General features: G+C 34.7%; 1 pseudogene; it reads right to left on the reverse strand.

Moving 5' to 3' along the window:
• Positions 1-6,011: 6,011 nt before the first annotated feature.
• On the reverse strand, positions 6,012-6,924 carry LOC127673767 (vomeronasal type-1 receptor 2-like; annotated as a pseudogene).
• Positions 6,925-7,991: the final 1,067 nt, after the last annotated feature.

A 7,991-nucleotide genomic window follows, 5' to 3' on the forward strand; every position in this document is an offset into this window, starting at 1 on the left:
TTCCAGGGTTCCTTAGCTTGTATGATGATGTAGGAACCCAGTCTCACAAATAGTCCAACTGACAAATTTTATTCCTGCCAGCTTCCTATTGGTTATGCTTGTCACTTATTATTTGGTCACACCAATGTGTTACAAAATTTACCACAAGACTTACAATATAAACAACTATAATTAATACTAGGCACATGTAATAAGACTTTTGTATAAAGTTCTACGAAGACATATATGTGTTATGTGATAACTTCCAGTCTGGATAGTTTTAAATCAGCTTTACCTTGTGCAATCAAGATGGTGTTTCCCTGTCATTGTGTCACTACTTCTGCTGTTTTAAGCCTGTAAACCTTATTCCTGTGAATGAATATATAGTCCCTTATTAGTACTTTTTCTTGTTCCATTGTATAATCTATATCTATGCTATATTTTATTGCCTCTTGTATCAGAGATTACCTACTCAATCTTGGTCTAATATTTTGTTCATGTATGCATTTCATTAGTTCTTGTGCAATGGAGCCACTCTTATCTTTACTTCTAGCTTAGTTTTGGGGAGGCCATTAAATCTATTGATGTCTTCTGCTGCTTTTGGCTGATAGGCCATGTACTATTCTTATTTTATATTCATAATCTCACAAAAATTTTAACCTTGCTTCCTGTGAGATGTGTTCCTTTCTCAGGTTGTAAATATTTGGGATCCCATAATGGGAAATCCAGTCCCATAATGTGAATATGTTTAAAGACTGATTTGGGTGTCATCGGATGTTGGTGGAACCTAATCTAGTGTGTATGTCTACCAAGGTACATTTATATACTCTTTTACATTGCTTTAATGGTCCTATAAATTCTATTTGTAAGATATGATTGAAATACAGCCTAATCTCTCTTTCCCTTATAATTGTGTGAGTCTAGTTATATTCCATGGGCAATGTTTGCATTGGTATGTTGCATCATTAATGATTTTTCATGTTACCTTTAAACTTCTACCTGAAAACCAATGGAATGTGGCATGCATTCCTACAAGTTCCAGAGTCTCGAGTATTTTTAATATTTCTTTGGTGGTAATCTCTGTTTCCATGTTTGTATGTTTGTAGTTTAAGTCTTAACTTGTTGGAGCCTATTTATTCTGCTTTCTAATTTCATTTTAATCCAATTGTTAGACTGGCTAATTTATCATGTCTACATTGGTCACCTTCTTTATTAGTATGGTTATCCATGTGATATACATCACCTTAACTTTTTTTGGTTATATCATGCAATAATATCCAAAATTCCTTGGACCATATATCTTGGCAATTAATTTTTCAGTCACTCATTTTCCATTTTCCTAACCATAGAACTATACCATTGGTTATACATCATGAGTCAGTGAACAAGTGTAATACCTTCTGTTTTTCTTTGAGGCTTTGTCTTAGTGCTGGCATGGCTGCTACTACTCTGTTTTGTGCAGATTTAGCTGTTCCTTGTTCTGTAATCACTATTCCATTCCCTGGTCTGTCAGGTGCCGCCTTCCATAAGACCATGTTCTGGCTAGGCAGCAGTGGCACATGCCTTTAATCCCCCAGCACTTGGGAGGCAGAGATAGGAGGATTTCTGAGTTCGAGGTCAGCCTGGTCTTCAGAGTGAGTTTCAGGACAGCCAGAGCTAAACAGAGAAACTCTGTCTCAGAAAACCAAAAAAAAAAAAAAAAAAAAAAAAAAAAAAAAAAAAAAAAAAAAAAAACCAACACAAGCCCAAGCATATGTGGAGCCATCTGTAACCCAGACCTATTGGCCATTCTCTTTCATTTATTTTGGCAAAGATATTCCAGTTTCTGTACTGTTTTAGGTGCAGACTGTTTAAATACACTATATCATCTGGTTGGAAGTATTGTATAGTTATTGTTGTAACTCTGTTTTACATAAATAAAGTGTAAATAAAGAAAATATCTAACAATAAGAAAAGAAAACAAAAAGAAACATAGTAATAGAATTATTCCTAACAATAACAACAACAGCAACAACAATGGAATGCTTTAAAATATTCCATTATATATTCTAGCACTGTTTTCACAGCCTGTTCTAGGGATTTATTCCAAATAAAATCACTTGACTTCCTTGTACTATTTATTATACAAGGGTTGCAAAATGACTTGTAAATATGTATGTGTTGTCTAAAATATCCATATAATCCTATAAGATGTTGTAGCTATTTTATTGCTTGGTGTTTTAAGCTGTTCTAATTCACTTATGACTTCTGTAGTTATTTTTGGTTCTGTAATGGAGCACATTATACCCAAGAACTTAACCTTTGTATCTAGTCCAGATATCTTATCCTTGTTGATGGTCCAATCTTCATCTCTCAATAACTATACTGGCTTTTTGTTTTGTTTGTTTCTGTTTGTTTGTTTGTATATTTTTTCCTTTTCTTGTCCTATTATCAAAACATCAACATATGAATATATAATTTAGTTAGGTACTTGTGTGAACTTATGCTGGGTACATTTTATAATGTTGTGGGCAATTATTGCACTGTTTATGAATCCTTGTGATAGTCTAAGAAATTAGTACTGTCTTCCTTGCCAGGTAAATGTGGTATATTCTCTGTTTTGTGGGTGCAATAGTATGTGGAAAACATGTCTGACAAATCTATAATTTTCAGTTCTTTAGGCACTGCTTTCTTAATCCTCATGAAAATATCTTCTACATCTGGTAATTGTCCTGAACATTTGGAGGACAAATAATTAATTCTCTTCTAATCTACTGTCAGTCACTATTTATCAATTGGTTTTAAAAATGGCCAACATGGACTGTTGAAATTGAAGCTTTGAGTTGTTTTTTTTCCATACTTGGTATAGTGTCTTGTAGTTCTGTATATATATTTCCATCACTTCCTGTGTCAGTTAGCAATCTAACATTTATTTCCTTATTCTTAATTATCCAGGGCAACATAATATATGGTTTTATTGCTACCTGACTTAATTCCTGTTGAAATGAATTTTTATAATGGTGCACTGACTGTTCTTTTTAAAAGAGCTAGTTTGATCAATAACCAAACTCTAATAAATATTCATTCATGTCTATGAAAGGATGACAGGACGATTTTTGAGGATTTTTGAGGATTTATGAGTGCCACATATAGTTGAAAATTTGGCTAGAGACTTTTTTATGTCTCAGCCAGTTTTAGAGTTCTTCCCATGTTGACAGATCAGTAAATTTTGAAACAGTTATATATAGTTAAAACAATTTAAAACAAAACAATTTAAAACAATTATTACTGTTTATTAAGAAAGATTTTCTCTGTATAGCCATAGCTGAACAGATTTGTTTATAGATTAGAATGGCTTCAGACTCATAAGTAACTTCAGTGTCCATGCCCTTATCTCCTAAGCATTGAGATTAAAGACTTGGATTTATTTATTCATCCAGGAATCCTTAAAAACATTTAATGTAATTTCCATTTCTTTCTTTATTCGTAACAAGATATTTATACCAATTTCCTTATAATAATTTTCTCATCTCGTTTCTTTCATATCTACCCCATTCTTCAAGTTCTTTCATTTCAATGTCTATAAAGCTTGCTTGGTGTTGCAATAGTGCTCAGGTCTATTGCCTGACACAGTAGGTGCTCAGCCTAACAAGTAGTCACACTATTAAGGTAAAAGGAAACTCTCTCTTCATTAGCAGCTATCCAATGATACAAGGATTTTAATTAGCATTGGAAAGTCATGCTTTTCTTCATCTTCTATCAATGTTTGTATATTGTCTGATTTCAGCTTGCACAGGTATTGTGGGTTCTGTTACATGAAGAAATCAAGCACATATATTTGTGGTTATATTTATCTGATTTTTTCCTTTCATAATTCTGGTAGTTTTTATTATGCCTCTACCATAGAAAGAAAGAAACTAATCATGCATAGATATTTTGAACAAAGAAAGACTGGGTTGAGAAGTGGGAACACTTAAGCAATAGTGAGAAAAATATAGTCCAAGTAAACAAATTATAATAGGATCATACGTTTACTCAATGAGTTGTAACATATGCTTAGCAAAGTTAATTTGGTTAAGAATCTGGGGTTCTACAGGCTATAATCTATAAGGTAGAATATAGCACTACTCTGCTATAAAAGAATAATTAAATGGATATGACCTCCCCATATATTATTTTACAGTTACACTGATATTTTGAATGACATAAGAGGCCTAAGATTACATCTGCATCATTAAAGAATACTATTCTAGTTTTCTATTGATTTTCATGGCCATATAGCCATTTCTCCTGTCCTTCTCAGTAGCTGATTCTGAATCCTCCATTCTCTTCCCTGTGCCCCCTCTCTCCAAGTTTCTTTACTCCATCTGACTTTTATCAACTTATCTTTCCCCTTTCATGTGTGTTTCTGGAATTTTACTTGTGCCTTTCTTCTTATCTAGCTTTTTTGGGTCTGTGCAGTATAGCCTCGTACCTGTATTTTATGACGAATATCCACATATAAGTTAGTGTATACCATGCATGCATTTTTGGACCTAGACTACTTCACTGAGGGAGTTATTCTCAAGTTACACACATTTGCCTACAAAATTCATGAGTCCTTTGTTTTTAACATCTGAATAGTATCTCATTGTGTAGAATCACATATTCTTTAGCCATTCTTCTTCTTGTTGTTTGTTTGTTTGTTTTATTATTGGAGATAGGGTTTCTTTGTGTAGCCCTGGCTGTCCTTGAACTTACTCTGTGAGTAAGGCTGTCCTCAAACTCAGAAATCTGCCTGCCTCTGCCTCTAAAGTGCTGAGATTAAAGGTGTGTACCACCACTGCCCATTTACCCATACTTTAGTTGAGGGATATCTAGGTTTCAGTTTCTGGTCATTATGAATAAAGCTGCTATGAGCATAGTTGGCAAGTGTTTTGTGGTATTTTGTATCATCTCTTGGGTATAGGTCCAGAAGTGGTATAGCTGGATCTTAAGATAGGACGACTCACAGTTCTCTGAGAAACCACCAAATTGCATTCCAAAGTGGTTGTACAAGATTCCACTTCCACTGGAAATGAAGAATTATTCCCCTCATCCACATCCTCAATAGAATGTGCTATGTCTTGAGATTTTGATCTTAGTCATGCTAATGGGTATAGATGGAATATCAAACTTGATTTCCATTTCCCTTATCAATAGGGATTTGAACATTTCATTGAGTGCTTCTCAGCCATTCTGGATTCCTCTGTTAAGAATTCTCTAAAATCTGCAAGTGATGAGGTGAGGAGGTGGGGTTATCTCCAGGATAAGTCAGAGACCTGGGATAAAGGAGGTACCCAAAAACCAATGGGAGTGATCTTAGCTGTGACTCACAACACTGGGTATATGGTATATCCCATATCGTAAAGTCAAGAACCAATTCCTGATATTACTAACAATACTATGTTATGCTTACAGATAGGAGCATGTTGTCCTCTGAGAAGCCCCACCCAATAGCAGACTCAGACAGATATAAATACCCACAGTCAAACAGTGGATTAAGCATGGGAACTCTTATGGAAAAATCGGAGGAAGGATTGCAGGGCTCCAAGGGATATAGGAGCCCCATAGTAAGACTAGCAGAGTCAAGTAATGTGAATACTTAAGGATATCAGAGTCTGAACCACCCACCAAAGAACATACATGAACTGAACCTAGGTCTCCCTGATCATATGTAGTAGATGTGCAGCTTGCTCTTCACACAGGTCCCTAACAACTAGAAAGAGGACTCTCTCAAAAGCTATTGCCTGTATGGGATATATGTTCTTCTAACTGGGCTCCCTTATCTGTCCTCAGTGGAAGAAGAAGTTCTAGCTTCTCAGAGCTTTGAAGTGGCAAGGTAGGAAGATATAGAAGGGGGGCCCACCTTCTATGAGGCAAAGGAGAGAAGAGAGATGGGGAGGATTGTAGGAGGAAGGGACTGAGAGCAAGGCAGTGAGTGGGATATAAAATGAATACATAAAAAATAAAATTAAATTAAACATATTATTTGTAGTTTCATTGCAAGATTATGGTATTTTTGTATTTCTCATTCAGGTAAAGCAGAATCTAGAAACTGTAAAATCATGACCTATCACAAATGGACATAATGTAGGAAAAGACATAGAAATTATGGGTGTGATATTCATCAACCACCCACTGGGATTATCTAAAAGAGCAATATAGCCTAGTAAAATGGAAGAGAGAGTATAAAATACTAGAAAGGTGCAAACCAGAATGAGAATGTTCTGTATAGCTCTGATTTCAGCAGAGGTTCTGATGGACGCATGAACATGAAGGGTGTGTTGAACCCTCTTCTTGTGTCCATAAAGTATGACAATCATAAAGATGCTGGAACAGACAAGGATTACAGAAAATAAGACTTCTGGAAACATACAAAATGCTATATAAAATAAATCTACTGTTTTGTCACGGCCTACAGAGTAGCAGAAATGAAAATCACCCATTTGTGTCACATTTTCTAAATTCCTATTGGTAGTTGTGTAGACAGGGAAAAGCATATTTACTAGCATCAACAGGATCCAACTAAGGCAAATATATAGGCCCACAAACTTTGTAGTTTTGATTTTAAATTCCTTCCAGCAGTAGTTCCTGGGGTTGATGGTGATTACCCAAAAAAACACTCAGGACACAGGTAGTGCTGATAGACACACTCCTGGCAAGTCTTTGAACATAAGAAAGAAGCTTGCATCCAAAATGACTAAATCCCAAATTCCAACCAAAAGCTCCACATGCTGCAGGGATTCCAACAGAGATAATAGTCAAGGAGTTGGATATGAACACATGTATAAAAATCCTATATATGACCTTTAAAGTATGTTCATTGAAGTAAATGATTAGATAGGCGAAAAGAAGAAAGAAGTTTCCTAGAATACCAAGTGCTGTCTGAAATAAGAGCACTATTCCAATTGTCAAGTTTCTCAAGTCCGTTATGGCTTTCAACATTTTTTAAATCAAGGCAGCAATCGAATTTCTGAGTCAAAGCATATAATTGAAGTTTTCTTGATCGGGATATGTGTGTGTAAGGATCACAAAACCAAATATATTCAAGGTCATGGAGTCTGTCATAGCAAGACTGTTTCAAAGCAAATATTTCATAGTCATTAATAATTTCTAGTAAAATTTTTAATATGCACAATAAATGCACATATTTATAGGCAGGGTTTCCCTCACATTTTATTGAAATGTTAGCATTAAGAAAAATGGTGCTCCACTGAACGAGAAGCACTGGCTAGTGAATTCAAATGAAATAAATTCTTACTTCTACAGTCCTGAATGGACAGTCCTATTGGAAGAAAATAGACTGTAGTCACCATTGTAAAATGAAAGAATTTTATCTATTTCTCATATGATACTAAAGCCATAAAACTGTAAATGTTACACAACAAGGTGAACATGTACTCCTTGAACAAACACTATGCGAAGTAGAATACTATAACAATAAATTCATGTTAATATAAGAACATGTTACTCTGACAAAAATTTCTCCTCAAATTTCACAAAATGCATACATAATGACATACTTGTTCATTTAAAGTCAGATTGTGGGAGAGAGCTATAGCAAAACTTCCCAGTGTGATGAACTCTTAAACAGGAATAGGTGATTAAAACTGCAGATCATTGTGTATGAGTGTGTGTGTGTGTGTGTGTGTGTACACATGTATAAATTTGTGTATATACCTATGTATAGATATATGTTTTTATACCTATATGTAAACATACACACACAGGTTTAATGGTGACTAAACAATAATAATTTTGGTTATTTGACTCACTATCTGGTGTTATTATACAGTAGGATAAATAATGGAAAGACCATAGGAGATGCTAGCTCTCATTAAGGATGAGGTTAAGGTCTATGCCTCATGAACTATTCCTAGTTTGTCCATGGATAGTATGTTTATCAAGAATAGGTATGAATGTATTTGTCAAAAATGTCACTCTTGTGATGATCTTCAAAGACAAAAGTCACATTATACAAATGAGTAGTAGTCTCTAACCAGAGACATCCA

Source organism: Apodemus sylvaticus, chromosome 23 (genome assembly GCF_947179515.1).
Source record: "Apodemus sylvaticus chromosome 23, mApoSyl1.1, whole genome shotgun sequence".
NCBI lineage: Eukaryota > Metazoa > Chordata > Mammalia > Rodentia > Muridae > Apodemus > Apodemus sylvaticus.